The 19,008-nt window shown below is 40.4% G+C and overlaps 1 protein-coding gene across 6 annotated transcripts in view; it reads right to left on the reverse strand.

Annotated features, from left to right (window-relative positions):
• The window catches only part of PAM (peptidylglycine alpha-amidating monooxygenase), a 115,870-nt gene extending 114,072 nt beyond the window's left edge, over positions 1-1,798 (reverse strand). For all 6 annotated transcript variants that reach the window (XM_059491880.1, XM_059491879.1, XM_059491878.1 and 3 more), the window contains exon 1: positions 1,716-1,798. The gene's annotated coding sequence lies outside the window, so the exon portion shown is untranslated. The remainder of the gene's footprint in view (positions 1-1,715) is intronic.
• Positions 1,799-19,008: the final 17,210 nt, after the last annotated feature.

The following is a 19,008-nucleotide window of genomic DNA, read 5'->3' on the forward strand; positions in this document are numbered from 1 at the left end:
TGCATGCATTAGTCAGCAAATAGTCAGCCTCAGTCTTCCAGCAAAGTTATTTCTGAAAACTAGCTCCTGAATTCAGATTTGCAGTACAAGACAGACTCATCATTTCAGATCTACAGCACAGAACAGAAATATAAATAAGAATCCAACACATAAGTACTCAAAAAAAAAAAAAAGTTCAGTTAAAATTTTGGAATTAAACTGCTGTTTTCTGAAAGCCATACATTTGTTTTCAATGTTTCTAATGTGAGAATCCCTGCAAACACCGAAAAGGAGTGCCTCAAATCAAAAAGGAAACAAAACACCTGATTCCTATTAAGTGACAGATCACAGAGATTTGTGATATTAAAAACGCCTGTGGTCTTGTAAGAAGACTTTCAATTCCATGCCAAATATTTTTTCTTTAATAAGTAGCTTAAAAATTCTAATTCATGCCAGTGATATATATAATTTTTTACTCCAATCTATCCAGAGTGTTCAATCTATAAGAACACTCATTGCAAGCATACAGCAGGCAATGTGACAACAGTCTACAGTAAAACCTACCAACCTGGCAATGACAGCACCTCTGTGTTTGCAATCCATAAGTTAACCGCAGAACTGCCCATGGCTTTACCATAGCTGAAGAGCTCTGGGACCCCCCCTTCACACAGCAGTTCTCAGTTATATGGCACATTTAAAAATATGTATGAAGCATAAGAGATTGATACAGAAAGCATATATATTTTGATAGTAATGCCTGAAATTAATACCTGAGTTTTAAAGGAATAGAATTAGGAGTGAAGGCTTACAAAAAAACCCCAAAAAACCCCCACCGAACAAAAATACAAACAAAAAAAAAAAAAAAAAAACCCCACCGAACAAAAAAGCCACTCCCATGGACTACTGGGAACCATACATTCCAGCTGTACTCTAAACAGCTGGAAGTCGAAACTAACAAAACGGCAGCACTTGAATGCTTCCATGCCTGCCACGGTTGAACACCCAGAGGTGAAGAAATGACAGTGCCAGCGGCCAGCGCCAAAGTCCGGAGGGGCTCTGCCTCTCCGCATTCAGCCATGTTCCTACTACCGGCATGCCGCCGGGCCCTTTAAGCCAGACCCGATGACGGGCGGGAGGCACCGGCCTCGGGACGGCCCCGTTCGCTGCTCGCAGGGGGCTCGTGCTGGCTGCGCCGGGCGTCGCGGGAAACTTTGACGGCGGGGAGCGCGCCGTGCCTCGGCGGTCCCGGGGAAGCTCGTCCCTCGGCTTTGCACAGGACATGAAGTCCCGCGGGGTGAGCGGAGGCTCTGCCGCATCAACCCCCTCAGGCGGCGGCGGCAGTGCTCAGCAGGGGACAAGGAGGACCGGATGGGGCAACCCCCGCCTCCCAGAGCCGCAGCCGCCGCAGTCTGCAGCCAACAAGGAAAGAGCAGCTCTTGGCACCCGCAAGACCGCGGCCCCCGGCGATGCGAAGCAGCTTCCGGGCGTCCGGGAACCCTCCCCGAGGCATCCGCGGGAGGCGCCGCGGCTCTTGCAGCGCGCAGGGGAGCGGCGCCGCCGCCGCATGTGTGCCCACGCAGAGGCAGCGCCGAGCGCGGCCGGGCGAGCGTCCGGCCAAGGCGCGGCACCGGCACCGCCGCGGAGCTCGGGAGAATCACCGCAACTCAAAGTACCCCCTGCTTCTCCCCTCCCCGCAGCCCTCATGCCCGAGCGAACGCGGCGCAGGTGGAACTCACGGGAGGAAGGCGCGCCACACCGCTGACTCCCAACCGCTGCCAGCAGCGACACCGACACCGGAGTCTGGCGCCGCGAACCCCCCTTCCTGCCCCGCCCCGGGACCGCCCCCCCTCGCGCCCCGCCCCGGCGCGGGGGACGCGGCGGCGCTCACGTCGGCCCAGTAACTGCGCCGGGCTAGGCCGCTGGGAGGCGCTGTCCGGGCCCGCTGTGCTCTGATCCGCGCCGGGTCGGGCTGGGCGCCGGGCCCAGTGGGTCTGTGGTCACAGGAGAGAGGCTGGGGTTTGCACGGGAAGGCCTGAAGTCCTCAGGGGAGGGTTCGGTTTTCTCAGTAATGGGGCTGGGGTCACAGGGGAGGGTCTGGAGTCCGCACGAAACGGGTTCGGTGTCCACTTGGAGGGGTCCGAGCCTTGAGAGCCCGCAGGGAGGGAAAAAAAGCGCCCCGTACCCTTTTGACTGCCCTCGGGCAGGAACGGGCTGGTGTGCGATCAGTCCCGGCGGATGAAGGCCCTTAGTGCCGGGAGAGGAAAGGCTGTGGTTGCGGGGTCGCAAGCGGTGGTCAGCGAATTGAGGGGAAGGCTCTCCAGGCTTCTCTGCGGGGTGTAGGGGCGGGTGGCAACACCAGCTCAGGACAGCGGGGAGCCACGGCATGGTATCCTCCGAGGGGTGGGTGCTGGGCATGGCACAAGGCAGATCCTGATAACAAAGGATCTAAGGCGAGGGTGCCGATTGTGTTTGTAAGCTTGTCGAGAGCTTCAGTGTGCTTTAATGAAACCATGTTTTCAGTGAAATTCGTAACATAACGTAGTGAGCTGAAGCTTGGGCATGTGTTACAATGAGCTGTATGTCAACCACACATAGCCGCTGCATGGGAGCCCTATTCAACATCCCTTGCTGAGCAGGTTTGTGCAGGAGACCTTTGAGAGGTTTATCTGCATAAGTAAAATGGAAGAATTAGGGCCCGAATCTGTACTGTTTTTTAGGGGCATTGTGATGAAGTATTCATTTATCAAACAGGACTGTCCTAATGCTCCTTAAAAATATAAAAAAATTTTTTTTTCAACACTGTAGGTTGAAAGGCCTGGTCTAAGGATTCCAGGACTTGCCCTGAGCAAACGCATGGTGCTTTGTGGAATAACAAATCAATAAACACCTGTTGCTGAGGCAAGAGCAACCCAAAGGCTTGCCCCCACCTTAAGCTCTATATGGCATTTATGAAGGGTGCAGCTTTGCAGTCTCTAACAAGGGCTACATTCTGTTCTAGAAGTGTTTCCCATGCTAGCTGCTCTTATGTAAATTCTTTAATTGATGTAGATTAATATATTCTCAAAGTAATCTTTGCAAAGGAAGGCATGGACAAGAATTTGGAGGAGCTCAAAATAGTCTTTAGCATGGGAATGTTCCATGAATTAGAAGGTCTTATTTTATGACAAAGCTAGGGGCCTATGAATTCAGTCCTTTTTCTAAGTGTGGGATATTTGGCTTACAGGTAGTAGTAAAAGGAATCAAAGAATTTCGGGGGAAAAAAAGAAAAAGAGAAAAGCATTGAAAAGATATATTATCAACTCTTTGAAAAGAGACTGTGAAAGAGACTAGCTTTGAGGCCTACTAAGAGGCTTTAAAGTTTTCTTTCTGAATTTTAAAAGTTTTTTCTTCAAAATTAGAAAAAATTAATTAAAATTTCAGCTTTTTATGACTACCTTTGTATCAAAGTCATTAGCTTGAATAGAACCTGTCAAATCTACTAGTTTTATTTATGGTTAACATAAGACAGTCTACCTTAGACTTCATGTTTAATGGCTCTCTATATCATTCTACTGAATTTTCCTCAATCTGCTCATACTGCTTTCATTAGTCCGAGAGCTGTTTTCATATCACTTCACAAAGGCAATAAAAATGAATACAATAAAATGTGATGCTTAATTTTTGTCTCTTTATGAAATCTGAGACTTGGCTTACAGTGTCCTGTCCTTTGAATTTGAAAATTTCTAATGTAGAAAAACAAAATAACTCTTTAACTTTATTCTGTGGCTTATGCTGTTACCTCCTAGTGTGAAGCACTGAAAAATAAAAAAAGCAAGCCTCATATTCTGTAAAGTACTAGATTTCCTGTAAGACTGACTTCACTGAGTTGAAAAGCTATTTCTCATCTTGCATGACTGGATATCTACTTTTATAATAGCTTTGTGTGGGGAATAAAACTGTGGGGTTTTCTTTAGCATGCCAGTCTTTTCTTCTGCATTAGGTACAAATTCAACAAGGACTTGAAATTTAAGATTAGGTACATGCTAAAGCAATTAATTTTAGACCTTTGACATAAAAGTTACATAAAAAGATAAGATTGGCCTGTGGTTGTAATCTCCTGATAAAGTACTCTGGCTTTCTTGTATACAGGAATAGACTTAATATCCTAAGCTTTTGCATTGTGGCAAATTTATCTTGAAATTTTTCACTATCCATGCCTGAGCCATGCTACTGAACCATCACTACCTGCCATTTATAGATCTGTGAGAAAATGTTCTTTCAATTTGTGCAAAACCCTTTTGAGTCATACAGTCTTCTTACTTATACTTCCATAACAAAATGATATTGTTCCTGGCAAGCAACAACAGTAAAAAATAGTAATTTCTATTAAATTATAAAAGTCAGTATCATATATCTTGATGAAGTATTTTAGGCAGCTAAATTGATTCCAGGCTCTGAGCTCTTAGCTTTGAGCACAATTTACTCTATTTTTTCCACAGATACTTAATTTTCTTTTACCATGGTTTTTTGGATTTTGTTTTGTTTTCTTTTGTTTTGTTTTGTTTTTAGGAAAAAAAAGACACAAACTTTCTCTTTATTCTCTTGCGTATGTGAAAGTACAGACTGCGTCATACACTTGAGAGCTGCATGAAGATTTTACTTTGCAAATGGAGCAGCATGCTGGCAGCAAAAAGGATGAAAGCCTTTGAACAGCTCCTTTGATGATTGAAATCAGCCCGTGATCTTCAGGCTGCAATTTTACTCATCACTGTTTCCTAGGTTTTTTTCTAGCACCAAGATAAATTTCAGTGTAAAAAAAGAGTCCCAGTGGAAGGGATATGTATTATAAAGGTATGTAACACAGTTGTTGTTAAAGTACTTTACATACCTTCATATGAAGCAAAAATACTCAAAACAAATACCTTTATATTGGAGGATTAATTTTTTCCAGGTGAATGAGGTGAATGGAAAAGTGCAATAAATCCAGTTATGCAAGCTTGCATCCTTAGCAAAACTTCAACTCTCGTGCAGTAAATGGTCTCTGCAGACTGCAGATGAGGTTTGGGTCACTTCTGGGTCACTGATGTTTATTTGATGCCTTTCCCATGTGTAAAGGATGTTCATCTCTACCTCTGGTAGGACAGTGCTTAATTAATAAAATAATAGTTAATGTCAGTGTTTTGAAGACAAATTATTCATAACAGCATCTTACCTAAAGTGATGCCATATTTTGCATACCACTGAATATGGTTTCTAGTTATTTCAGAACAGAAAATGTTTATTGTTGTATCTCTGTCTTCTATTTCTGTGCTGCTATCCTTTGAATCTCCATACAAGTGATCTCTGGTGCCTCAATGCAGGTAATCCAGTTGTCATTAATTTGAATGTGATACCTCAGCTGTCCTTGGGAAATTGTCTATATTTCTCTTATGGCTTTTTCTGTGTTTTTAAATAATCTTACTCTTGCCCTTTTGCCTCTGGGATATCTACATAGGTATCTCTGAAGGGTTGGGATTTTTTCTGTACTTATCTTTTATTTGTTTGTTTGTTTGTTGTGAGAAAAAAAATGTCAGATGTCTGTGGTAATAACAAAAGACTTGCAAAAATGTTGAATTGAATTAGAATTTGCATTCCATCCTTAGATTGTCTCCTAAGAATTTGGAGTAGGAAAACAGTGGATTTGCATTCTTCGTTCTTACCTACTTGTATTAAGCAGAGACTGAGACTACGGTCCTACTAAATTAGAATGGTGCAAGTTGATCAGTAGAACAAATGTTTGTGCTTAGGCAGGCCTTTTGGATCTTATGGAAGCAAGTAGTGGGCGGGAAAAATGCATGTGGACGAATACTGCTACTATGCTATTTTTCTTACATTCAGAAGTTGATAGTGAAGTAGAGGTTCAGTAAAACACTTTGGTAGTATCTGTCTTCTGATCAAAGTATGGTATGTCTGAATCTTCTATCTGCTCAAGTGATGCTATTGTGATTTTATCCAGGTAGGAAGTCACTTGGAAAGTTGTTTAACACAGAATATGGCTACCTATATCACGTGGTTTTGATACAGACACTTTTCTGATGATCCCTCAATTAAAGAAAAGAAGGAAAAGAAGGAAATAGGAAGGAAAAGAAGAAAAGGGAAGGGAAGGTTCTGGGAAGGTTCCGGGAAGGTTCCGGAAGGGAAGGGAAGGGAAGGGAAGGGAAGGGAAGGGAAGGGAAGGGAAGGGAAGGGAAGGGAAGGGAAGGGAAGGGAAGGGAAGGTTGTGGGAAGGGAAGGGAAGGGAAGGTTCCGGGAAGGTTCCGGGAAGGGAAGGTTGTGGGAAGGGAAGGGAAGGTTCCGGGAAGGGAAGGGAAGGTTGTGGGAAGGGAAGGGAAGGTTCCGGGAAGGTTCTGGGAAGGTTCCGGGAAGGGAAGGGAAGGTTCCGGGAAGGGAAGGGAAGGGAAGGTTCCGGGAAGGTTCCGGGAAGGTTCCGGGAAGGGAAGGGAAGGGAAGGGAAGGGAAGGGAAGGGAAGGGAAGGGAAGGGAAGGGAAGGGAAGGGAAGGGAAGGGAAGGGAAGGGAAGGGAAGGGAAGGGAAGGGAAGGGAAGGGAAGGGAAGGGAAGGGAAGGGAAGGTTCCGGGAAGGGAAGGGAAGGGAAGGGAAGGGAAGGGAAGGGAAGGGAAGGGAAGGGAAGGGAAGGGAAGGGAAGGGAAGGGAAGGGAAGGGAAGGGAAGGGAAGGGGAAAAAGAGCACCATCCTTTAAAGAAGATACCATCTGTCTCTTTTTCCCTACGAGTACATATGTGTCTTTCACCTTTATTCTAGTACATCTCTGTTGGAGAGGTTCAAGATGCCTGTCTTCCTTTCCTCCTTTCCTTAAGCTCTAGTATTTCCTATGACTCAAATTTAGAGAATTTCATGTTCAACATGAACATGCTCCAGCTCACTCTTTCACTTAAGGATTTTTAGGACATCCAACTCTTTTTCCACATGGAGCCCAGGAGGCTAACCCTAAACCTCAGTTTGTAAATCCTCTAAAAGTAGTGCTGCTGATAAATCTTGTTCTTAATATGTGAAATATTGCCTTTGTACAAGTTATAGCCAGCCAATCTTCCTTTACTTGAACCTTCCTTTGCACCTCAAATACAATCCCCATTTCAGGAAAGAAGGCATTAGTTGTATTAAACGACAATTTCTAGTAGTAGGCCTTTTGTTTGGGGTATTAGAGGAATAGAACACTAACACAGTCTGTCTCTTCTTGAACTTTATACTATAGATCATAAAACAGAGTAGCTACATTTCCATTAGAATCTATTAACAGTAGGGATGGGGTTGCATAATTCAGACAACCTCCCAATAAATTCTTCATTCAAACCATAGTGGAGAGGTCAGTGGGAAATAACAGTGTAGAAGGTTATTCTCTGCATTAATGTCAATTAGTGTGACTATTTACTATAGCCTTCATGCAAGAAATAAAAGGGAAATGCTCCAAGAAAATTGCTGCCCTTGGTATACAATTAGCAGACTTTGCTGAATAGTTTCTAACAAACAAACCCAGAAGACACAACAAACCGAAAGAAGCCAAAGCCAGATGAAACACTCTGGGAACTGAGAAATGCTTTAACATTTCCTCAATTACTCTGAAAATATATTTGAACACTTTGAAATGGTCCCTAATGGCTGCTTAGTCATTTTTCCACTAGACTTCTGGAATAGAAATATTCCAGAATAACTTAGGTCTAGGTTTTCTGTTTTATTATAACAGATTTTCCTCAAGGTAAAATGAATTCTATTCACACAGTACGAGGATTGAAGTAAGCCTGGTCTCACTCCCCGAAAACCCAAAAACTTTTTTTCATGCTGTGGGGGAAATCAGACTTATTTCTACAAGCTTTCCTTGGTAAAGACTCTTAAAATGGAGAAAAATATGATCAGAATATCATAGTATAATCTTCCTTCAAAATAAGTGGTTTAGGTTAGGAACAAACAACTTTTTGGTAAATTACCGTGGAGACCCTGGGGGGCATCCCATGGGTTGGGGAGACATAAGAAGCTTCCTGCAAAAACCTGTTAAGATTCTTATGCCTCCTTCCCCTGTTCCTATGTCTGTTCCTATGTCCCTGAGCCACTCCTTTCTTAATCCCCGATTGGCCCTTATCTTTGTACTGTCCCGAGACCAGGGTCAGCTCCTGCCTCTTGTGAAGGAGAAACCTTGAATCTCCCCATAAGTATGCCTGGGGACTCGGAACATCTCACCTCACAGCTGAATTAAACATCTGTGGATACCATGCAAAGGCCCTTTTTGCTACCTTGGCCTGGACTTTACTAGCAGTTATTCAGGCAGCAATAAATAACCATGGCTGTAATACAAATTAACTCATTATTAATTAACCTTTTTCACTTGAGAGTATATCAACGTGCAATACTAAAAAGTGTTCCATTTATTTCAATTTTATTTTTCAAACATCTCAGAGGATAGAAGAATACTGCTGTATTGTATATTGGGGTAGAACTGCAGCATGGGAGCCTAATATTATATATACTAGTAGTTATATACTTTCCTCTTTTTTGCAGTCACAGGAGATAGCAAATGAGGCACTTAAGACAGCCTTTTTACACATTTTTAACCTCTGCTAGGACACAGTGAAAATCACATTCCATGTTTCTGAAAACCAGCTGTCTGAATTTAATTACCAGGAAACAGAGACCCTGTGTTTACCTCTGATGTTTGATATAGTAGGTTCCTGCTCTTGATCCAGGTGGAAGGGTTACTGTTACATTTGGCCTCTACTTCAGCAAACGGAGTTTAGCTGAAATTAGTGCTTGCTGATAGTGCAATCAACAGTAGTGATCTTCCCTTAGTGAAAAATCTTCATTGGAAGTACAGTTCTGCTGGAAATACAGTACTCTGTCATACTCACAAACATGGAATGGTGTTCTTCTTTCATAAATCAATGCAGAACAGTGAGACACATTTGATGTATAAAACAACTTAATGGAACAGGTATCTGACCCCTGTACTTGAAATACGTTACCTCTCTGTGAGCTTCATGAACTGAATCACAAACACTCTCTTGCAGGGGTCTTATTTGTATCTGCAGACTAAGAAAACAAAAATACAACCTAAGAAAATAATTGACTTTTCATCACATTTCATGCTAAAATACCTCGCAAATTTTTGAAAAATATTTAGACATATTTAGAAAATTCAAAGGTTTTAGTATTTGCAAAGAAACCCTATGCTAACACTGGTACCACTACAGTGCTTGTACAAATCCTGGTTTTCCTTTCTCAGTTAAAACTGAGGGAAGAAGGTTACCTGATTTACAATGTGCCAAGTTTCCAACAAAAGCTGATAAAAAAGCTATATTCTGTTTCTACCTCTATGAGTGCTCATAGCTTGTTTAAAGAGGTGGTTCGGCATGCTGCCTCAAATAAAAAGAAATTTTCCATAGCTACTTATGCCAGTGATGGGTTTTATTTCTCAGATATTATAATATGCAATTATCAGCACAGGAGACAGCAGTGCAGGAGCAACAGTGATGTCATTGGTCTCTGTTGCTGATGTGTGTTCCATGGGCTTCCTGTTGATGCAAGACAGAAGAGAACATGAGGATGAGATTAAAATTGACACTGGCATAGTAATGTGATTATTGATGCTTTGGAAATTTATAGTGCAACTTAACAAAAAATCTGTTAACAGCAATTTAAAGGGCAACATATTCTCAAATTTAATGACACAATCACAAAGTTATTTGCTTTGGAGTATATAAATACCTAGTAGTTCTTCTCATGTAGGATTTTTGTTCATTTGAGAGGTTAGGTAGCTGTTTAGTGATTAAATTACATAATTTACTACATGGGACTTCCAGTTATGTAAAAATTTAATTCAGTTTTATTTTCCTACTTGTCTAAGAGACTTTTGTCATGGGAATATGACTATAATAGTTTAGAGACGTGTCTTCTGTTGCTAAAATTTCTTAGGTAATTATGTCTCTGTTACACTGAGGGCACACTTGTGAAAATCAAGTGCACATCAGACCCTCTTTATCTCTTTGATTGTGAGCTAAATTCAACCTTCTCATTGAAACTATCCTGGGAAGGTTAATATTGAAGAGCAAATTAATTGTTCAAATAGATTTTCTCTTGGAGAAGCACAGGCCATGATGGCAACCAAGCCCGAGCTTGTGGCCAAAATGAGAAAGCTTGCCCTCAAGAGCGTTACAAATCTCCCCACTGAATAATCAGGCATCTTTCTTCCTTTTTGGAAACTGTCAGAAAGACTCATACTGGTACATTCTTCCAAGCATCAGGCTTAACCACATGGTGTTAGGATCAGGTCACTCAAAAGGGAGGAGGGGGAGAGAGGTAAAGGACATGAAACAGAGAATGAAAATGAAGTTTTGATAAAAGGAATGGGAAGTAGGTGGGAGTGCTAACAGAACAGAGATGAAATGTAGAATTCTTTGTCATCTGGTAGGCATGTTTATTCTCAAGGTTGTGAAGTTGGTGCTGTTTTGTTTTTCTCCACCCCATGCACATAAATGTGTAATACTGTAGTGCAGTACAGAGCTGTGTGACCCCTGGTGGAGGCTGAGGAAAAGGTGTCACTGACACTGCTGGGAGATGTGGCCAGGGTGATGAGCCTGCCTAATCATGGGGGATAGGGGAAAACTGGATTTGGGGATTTGGACTTGCAGAACTGCTTCCAGAAGAGAAGAAAAATGTTCTAGGAAGATCACATATATTCTTATCTCTTTCTTTCCCTTTTCCCTCAATCTATTACAAAATAAATTGCCTAAAATAAGAAAGCATTCTAAAGCTAATTTTTTTAAAGTGCATTGGATGTATGAAAGCTAGTTTTATATGGTTTAGATGCTGGATGGGATGATGTTGGCATGTTGAGAATCTTCCAGAATAACTGTTATTTCTTCTGTTGGACATAGAAAATCAGGTGGACAAGATTTTCCATGGAGAAGTTTCTGGTGCTCTGGTGCTCTGCATCTCATTGTGTATCTGTGTGTGTGTGTGTGTGTGTGTGTTTGTGTTGTGTGAATAAACTGAACCAAAAGAAAAGCTAAAAACTAAAAAAAAAGCTATATAGTTATCTCAGTCATGCCAGGGTTGAAGGCTTTTCTTAACAGCCTTCAACTATGAGTGCAGATGAGTGTAGCAAGCAAAATATACATTCAGAGAATGAATTGTATTCCTATGTGTAGGTGAGGCATAAACTCTAAAACTAGCTAGCAGGTGAACAAAATATGGCAATAGTAGATTTCACTGTCTCAAAAAAGAGATGCTTTGTTAAAACACTTTGTAAATATCTATCTGCACGCTTCCTAAATTGACATCAAAAACTTCCTTTTTGGTCAAAAAATGTATGTAACTATCCTCCCTAATAATGCCCATGTGCCTAGCCAATAGTGCAATCATATATTGCTGAGGTTTTTTGTTTTACATTACCCATCCAAGCTGTTTGGGGCAGAGGAAGTTTTTGCCATTACAACAGAGAAAAGGAAGAGGATTTTCTTTGTACAGAGAGTACAAACATAATTTGACTTCTTTACTCTTTTTTAGCCTATTAAGTAATCTTTAAGCTTTCTTTTTCTTTTGATTGCAGTTCATGATATGTTAGAGATCTAACTGATATCTAGAAAATTCAAAGGTTTTAGTATTTAGTATTTAGTATTTAGTATTTCATAGACTGTTAGAAATCTATTACTTTTAACAGAAAAAGAGGAACAAAATCTTATGCAGAAAAGACAGAAAATTATGGAAATGAGAGGTCAAATGGCTTTCTAAAGGTAATGCAGCTTCTAGCACTACTGGTAGCATCCATATTTCTTGAATCTTTTAAATCTCACAACAGTAGCTTTGTCCCAGGGCATCTAACTTGCTGTTTTGCTATTTTTCTAAGATTTGTTATTTGCCTATTGAGTTCCATGCCAGGTAAATCTAGCATCTTCATTTTCTAGCCTTGTATTCCATCTTGTCCAAACTGATTCAGCCATCCCTTGAAATTAAAACTGTGAAACTGCTAAATTAACCTTACAGTTACCCCCTCATTTTAATAATCATAATAATAGTAATCACAATATTAATATTAACAATTAAAATAATAATAGGAAAATATTGATTTCTTCAAAAAATTGAAGTACATTTAACTATTCACATCTAGGAATAGATTAGATCATCAACTACTACTTCTGAAAAATATTCAAGGAGAATATAGTTGGATATGATGCATTATAGATAGAAATGTGTTTTCATTACAAATAATGTGTTCTAACATCAGAAATAAGACTGATTATTATCTTTTTATGACTTAGGATATTTAGAGAATATTATAGGACACTATTTGGCTCAGGCTCCAGCTACTTTCTCTTTCCCTGGGATGATGTAGCACCATACCTATTCCCATATTTAAAACAAACCATTTTCTGAGAAAGTAAGATGAACTATTACAGAGGAAGCAGAAAGCCCGTGCCACCACAGCTGAACAAAAATATTTTAGCAGGAGGCCAGTGCTACAAAAGAAAAATCTGCCCAGAGGTTCTTGCTTTATTCACAGCTAGAATGACCTAAAAATAACATATTGCTATATAGAATCACAGCTATATTATTCCCCTTGCAGTGTTACCAACACTTCCAGCTAAATTAAAGAAGCCATTCTAAATTTAATTTTCAGAAACCTATCTTTCCTCTTCTCTGACTTCTGCTTTATAATCTACTATTACTTTCTTCTGGTTAATTAAAGAAATACTATTTAATTCCCTACATGTCTGTCTTGATGATGACATATTGATCCACACTCTCTCCTGTAGTTCTATTTCATAAAGAAATTCACAAGGTTTTTCTAGGATCCAGGTAGAAGCTCAGCCGTTTCCTAGTTTCTGAACAGTCAATAGAGAGAGCAGCATGGAGGTTAATTATAGCATAAACTAGGATTTTCTGACAGGATATATTTTCTCCTATTTTGATTCATGGGATTCACTTACTTAAAAACATATCATGGTACACCCACTTGTTAAAGGTCAAAATTATTTCATAGTAAGTCAATGTCACATAGATTTTTGTGTTAGGCAATTATTTTTAGCACCTTATTTACTGCTACAATGCTAATGGTAGCTAAAAAGAAGGATGTGTATGTTAATTAATGTTCACTGGATTTTTTTTTTTCAATGTAGCCTCTTGTTTCTGATTTGCATTGTATAATGCTCATGAGACAGTGCCAAGAACCTTATGTGTATCAGCAGCATCTTCTGGAACATCAGTGGCCATATTCAGTTGTTGTACAATGTATGTGGAATAATCATCCTCTACTAGGAAATTATAAAACTATGTCATTTGATTGCAATTACATCCTCACTCATGCTAAGGTGCTGGCTTTAAAGAGTTCTTATCAACACATCTAACTAATAATTTTTTTGGGGTTTTTTTTCAGGAGATGAGTTGAGAGGCAATAAGTAAGAGCTCAAGTCTCTGCAGGACACACAGTTTTGCAATGGTTTTTGTTTATGTGCATTTACTTCCTCTATAAAAACTTTCTGAGAGATTAAACAAGACTCTGGAGAGGAAGAATATAAACTTTTCCTCAAGACAGCAAAAAAACCCTCATCATTTCCTGTAAAAAAGTAAACCATACTTCCACAGAAGAAACAGATACACTTTTGGCCAAGACTGGTGGTGAAGGTGTAGAACTTTCTTGTTACAGGAAGTCATTGGTTGGAGACAAGGACAACACAAACTCTCAGAGATCCATGCCACAACAGCGATGGTTTGTTATGGAAGATTCCTTATATAGGGGTTTGAAACTCCAGGGTTTAAAGAGTTAATTGATTGGGGTGTCTCTCCACCCAGATCTCTGGCCAGTGGTGCTTCTGCATCTAGGCTTGAGCAGGGTTGGCTGAGGGTCCCTGTATAGGTTTAAATCCAACCTATCCGGGGACTTGTTTTTCTGTTTTCTGGAATGAACCAGGCTAGCTGAATTGGATTTTTGTTACGGCTAGATTTACCTTGTCCAGCTACGGACCAGTTGTAGCTGTCTCAGTACTGTGACACTTTCTCAGTTTCTGTACAGGTTGCCGAAAATAAGAAAATGCTTGAACTTGGAGGATATAGTGCAGCTATAGCTGTTTGGGTACTATGGACTTTGTCAAAGTACTATGGCCTATAGTATATCAGCTCTCTTTTCTTATATACGATCAACTCTCTATTACTTCAAATTACTTTCATTCCTTTTTAAAATGTTCCAAAGTGCTTTTGTTTGGATAGGGGGCAGAAACATTACACTTCCCCCCAAAGTCAGCTATGCTTCTTGCACCAGAAGAGTGAGGCATCTACTGGAAGAAGAAAACCCCTACACTGCAATAACTGCTAATGTCGATGTTTAAATAATCATCTCTCAGCATGTACATTAATTTCTCATGGACATAAATGAGGTATATAACCCCATTTCATGCTGTTTCATATTTGTTCTTTATTTGGTCTTATTTCCAATCCAGACTGCTGCAGTTTCGGGGGAGAGGGGGAGGAAAGAATGAAAGTGAGAATGGCACACTAATTTCTTATGAAAAGTATGTCTAGCATTTATTAACTCTATCAAAACTCAGCCTATTACAAGGCTGAAACATGAGCTGAGCCCCTGTATGGCTGAGATGCCATTAAGCTTGACATTTCTAGGGCTGCCTGGAGCTGGGATTAATCTCTGAATTGACACTTTTGTGGGTTAAAGGAGAGGAAGAGCAGGTAAAAAGAAATGGAAGTGGTGGTTTGTACTCAGTTTCAGCAAATCAAATTGATCAACTTTTTCTTCAAGTGCTAAATTTGCAGAATTTTTCCTAGAACAAGCTCATTGCATTGATGTATGTGGAAATGAAGGCAGTATTGAATGACTTTTCAGAGGCAGACTTGAAGTCATGTGAAATTATCTCTAACAACTCCACTCTAGTTTACATTAATCCATTACTCAGTGTTACTACTCCAGATAGAGCTGTAGCTTTTCTTGCCTGAAATGAGAATCCACTATCACCTTCATCATACCCCTGCTATTTATTTAACTTACTGCACTTCAAGTGTTTCCATGGCTTTTTGGGAAATGAAAAGGGATTTTAGGGCTTTGGGATGATTGGCTGAAGGATCAGGATCATAGGTAGTGTTTTCTTTGTGCCTTTCAACAACAGCAAAGAATATTGAAAGGAATGAGCAGAGTCAATAGATTAACATGCTACTCCAAGGCTGGTGTCACTGACAGAATTTGGGGTTTTTTTGATCATAGGATGATCTATACAATGTCAGGTTGGCTGACACCTGATGAGATGCACCTTTCTCAGAGGGGAAAAAAGGGTTTTTCACAGGAGTTAGAAGGGCTTATCAACAGAACTTTAAACTACTCTGGAATGGAGAAAGGAAAAAGAGCAGACTTGCCACTCATAAGTAGTGGGGAGGGAAAGGAAAGTTTGAGGGACTATGTGTTAGTGAGATCCTTCAGTCTTCTCCATGGAGCATTGGCTGCAACGAGATGCACTTGACCAACACATGCAGCATGAGTCCCTGAGATACCTCAGTGCCATCCCTGGTGGAATGAGTCCTCTGACAGAAGTCTGTTGTTGGGTGGTTATAGGCTGTTCATGAGGGATAGGCAGGGCAGAATAGGCAGTGGAGGTCATGGTGGCAGGGTGACATTGTGTATAATGGAGGGGCTAGAATGTGTGGAGCTCACATTTGGCAATGGTCCAGTTGAGAGCCACTGGATAAGTATTAAGGGATAAGCAAGTAGTGCAGAATTCCTCAAGGGAGTCTGCTATGGACCACTGAGACAGGCTGACAGCATTGATGAATTATTTTCTAAGGAACTAAGAGACACCTAATTCAGCCACCCTTGATCATATGGGACAATCTATCTTGCCAGATATTAACCACATTATTAGTATAGGAATTATTGCCATAAGTTTAGTATGGGAATAACACACAGGTGGTACAAGAAGGTCCAAAACACCCCTAAAATACTTGTGTTTTAACTTAACTGGAAGGACACAGACCTGTTAAAATGAGTCCAGAGAAGGGACATGAGGATGGTTATAGGATAGAGCATCTTCCCTCTGAGAAAATGCTTAAATAATTGGCATTGTTCATCCTAGAGAAGAGAAGACTCCAGAGAGTCCTTATAGCAGCCTTCCAGTGAGGGCCAAACAGAACACTGTTAGAGGGACTTTTTGTATGGTTGTGTAGTGATAAGATGGCTTTAAACTGAAAGATAATTGGTTTAGATTAGACATTAGGAAGAAAGTCTTTACTTTGAGGATGGTGAGGCACTGCCACAGGCTGCCCAAAGAAGCTGTGGATGTATCATAGTATTACAGCGTCCTGTGTGGGTTGCTGAGGGTGAGAGGGAGACGGTGAATCTTGTTTCTTGATCAGAAGGCTGGATTTATTGATATATCATATATAATACATGATGATTATACTAATAAGAATAAAGAGAGAAGTTTGCAGAGCTGCTCAAGCTAGGCTAAGAATAGAAAGAAAGAATCTATAACAAAGTTGTGTCCAAGGACTCTGTCCCTAGCTTGTTCCTTGTGATTGGCCCTTAATTATAAACATGGGAGCATGAACCAATCACCAATCAAAATAGGTGCCCCTGTTGCATTCCACAGCAGCTGATAATAATTGTTTACATTCTCTTCTGAGGCCTCTGCCTTCCGGAAGACACAGAAATCTGAAAGAAAGGATTTCTGTGAAAAAATGTCTGTGACATCATAGAAAGTTCATCTCATAGAAGAGTTCAAGGCCAAGCTGGATGGATCTTTGAGCCATCTGGTGAAGGAGAAGGTGTCTCTGCCCATGGGCAGGGGGATTGGAATGACATGATCTTAAATGTCTCTTCTAATCCTAAGCATTGTATGAGTCTGTATACTTCATGGCACAGTTACTAAAGGAGGCAACTATGACAGGTGCCCTTCTTGGTTTGTTTATTTTTAAAAGAGAGATTCTAATGAGTGAAGTAGTGACTGGTGGCTATCTTAGCCACAGTAACCATGAAGGAATCAAGTCTGAAATCTCTGACAACAGGAGGAAAAGTGCCGGCAAAATGTCAGCCCTGGACAAGAGGAGAGCAGACTGCTCAGGAAACTAATTAGAGAAGTCCCTGAGAAAATGCTATAGAGGATACTGGGGTACATCAATGCGTGTCACTTTTTAAGCACCGCTTCCCAAGAGCACAGGAATGGGCAATTCCAAAATGTTAGAAGTCAAGTAGGGGAGGCAAAAGGCTGGCTTGACTAAGCAGGCAACTTCTTCTGGAACTAAGGTAAAAACAAGAAAGTCTACGGCCAATGGAGGAAAGCTCATGTGATATGAAGGGTATACAGAGATACTGGTCACCACTGTAGGGAGAAAATTTGTGTCTGAAAGTTTGTTGCAGCTGAAGACCAGAACTGTAGGGGACAGTAAAAAGTGTTTTTTAGATGTTTTAATAGCAAAATAGCAAAAGGCAGAAATAACATTGTCCCAAAGATCTGGCTGATGTTATCATGAGGCCTTTCTTTTTCATTTTTGGATGATCTTGGGCTTCTGGAAATGTCCTGGTCAACTGGCAAATTTCCAAATTCCAGCTCAGGTCATTCTGTGATTTACAATTTACTTCCAGGACCCTGCACACAGGTTCAGAATTCTCTTGAACTGAGTGTTATGTAAGATGTGGGCAGGTATAAAAAAATTTTGTCTTTTCCTACTCTCAAATATTCAAATATCAATCCCAAGTGTGTGATTTTTCGACTGAAGGGAATCTGAATCCTTAAAAGCTGATTTTCTTATACTGTTCTCACTGGGAAGAACCTGGAGGACATTGCAGAAATATGATGCAAGCTGTGAATCATAGGAATCTTATTGTAGATGCTAGTAGAAGTTGTTTCAGTAAAGTCACAGAGGGCTGTAAGACGGTATTAAATACTGCCCACTCTACTAAACTGTAATATAGTTAAATATTTCCTGTGTTTTGACACATGATTTAGAGAGGAACATGGTATATGACACAGAAACAAAATTAGAACTCACCTTTACAATATGTAAAAAGCAAATGTGGCATATATTAGAAGTTATATATATCAAAATACAGAAAGCAGATATACAGAACTTAGACATTAAATTAGTCATAATAGTCACATAAGGCTGGTGAGTAGCAAGAAATTTGGCAGGATGTGCTTGAAAACATCATTCTGCCTTAGGAAAAGTTATTGTTACAGAAATATTCCAGTATTTGCTTCTCAATGGCAGACAATCACTGAAACCTCCGAGACACTGAGGCCCCAGTAGGCACAAAAAGGCCCATGAAGAGAAAAAAGAACATGTCCTTTTTAAGAACAATCACAAAAGTATTCTATATAGCAACTGGAATTAAACACAAGCAATTTTTGAAATTGAATCATAGCTATGTTCAGGGAGAGGACTTAGAGATTTGGAGACTTTGCAGCAGATTTTTTTTATTGAAAACTCATACATGTTCACTTTAGTTCAAAAGAAACTTCTAAACAGAGAAGAGAAAAATTTGATCCATTTTTCTCCATTTTAAAGGTAGTGAGTGAAGAAAATAAGCCTCTACGACAAGCATGTAAATCAGTGAAAATGCAGTGTCTAAAGCAACTTGTTCCTCTTGTTTATTCAGTGTGTCTTTTCCTGTTCATGCCATTTATTTGTTAACTTCTTCATATCTTGTTTGGTTTGGCATTTAAACTCAGAGAAAATTCATGTTGTTTTGCTAAAAAAAGCATTAAAAAGTGAGATATTCAAAATTTTAGTTCCTAAGATGCATCAATTCTTATCTAGAATGATTAGATCTGGTAGATCCTGGCTTTGTTCTTTCAAAGCTCTGTTTACAATCGCTGTGAATTTCTTTACAGGACAACCAAGACTGTTTTTGCAAGTCAAAACAGTAACCTGTCCTATGAAAAACACAGGCATCAGTCTGAATCTCTTCTCCCTATCATGTTTGTAATCAAGAGGGATTTAAGAACAAGGTATTTTCCCAAGGAACTAATGTTTTCTTTTTTCTGCCCTGCCTCCTCATGCAATATGTCT

Source organism: Ammospiza nelsoni, chromosome Z (genome assembly GCF_027579445.1).
Source record: "Ammospiza nelsoni isolate bAmmNel1 chromosome Z, bAmmNel1.pri, whole genome shotgun sequence".
Taxonomy (NCBI): Eukaryota; Metazoa; Chordata; class Aves; order Passeriformes; family Passerellidae; genus Ammospiza; species Ammospiza nelsoni.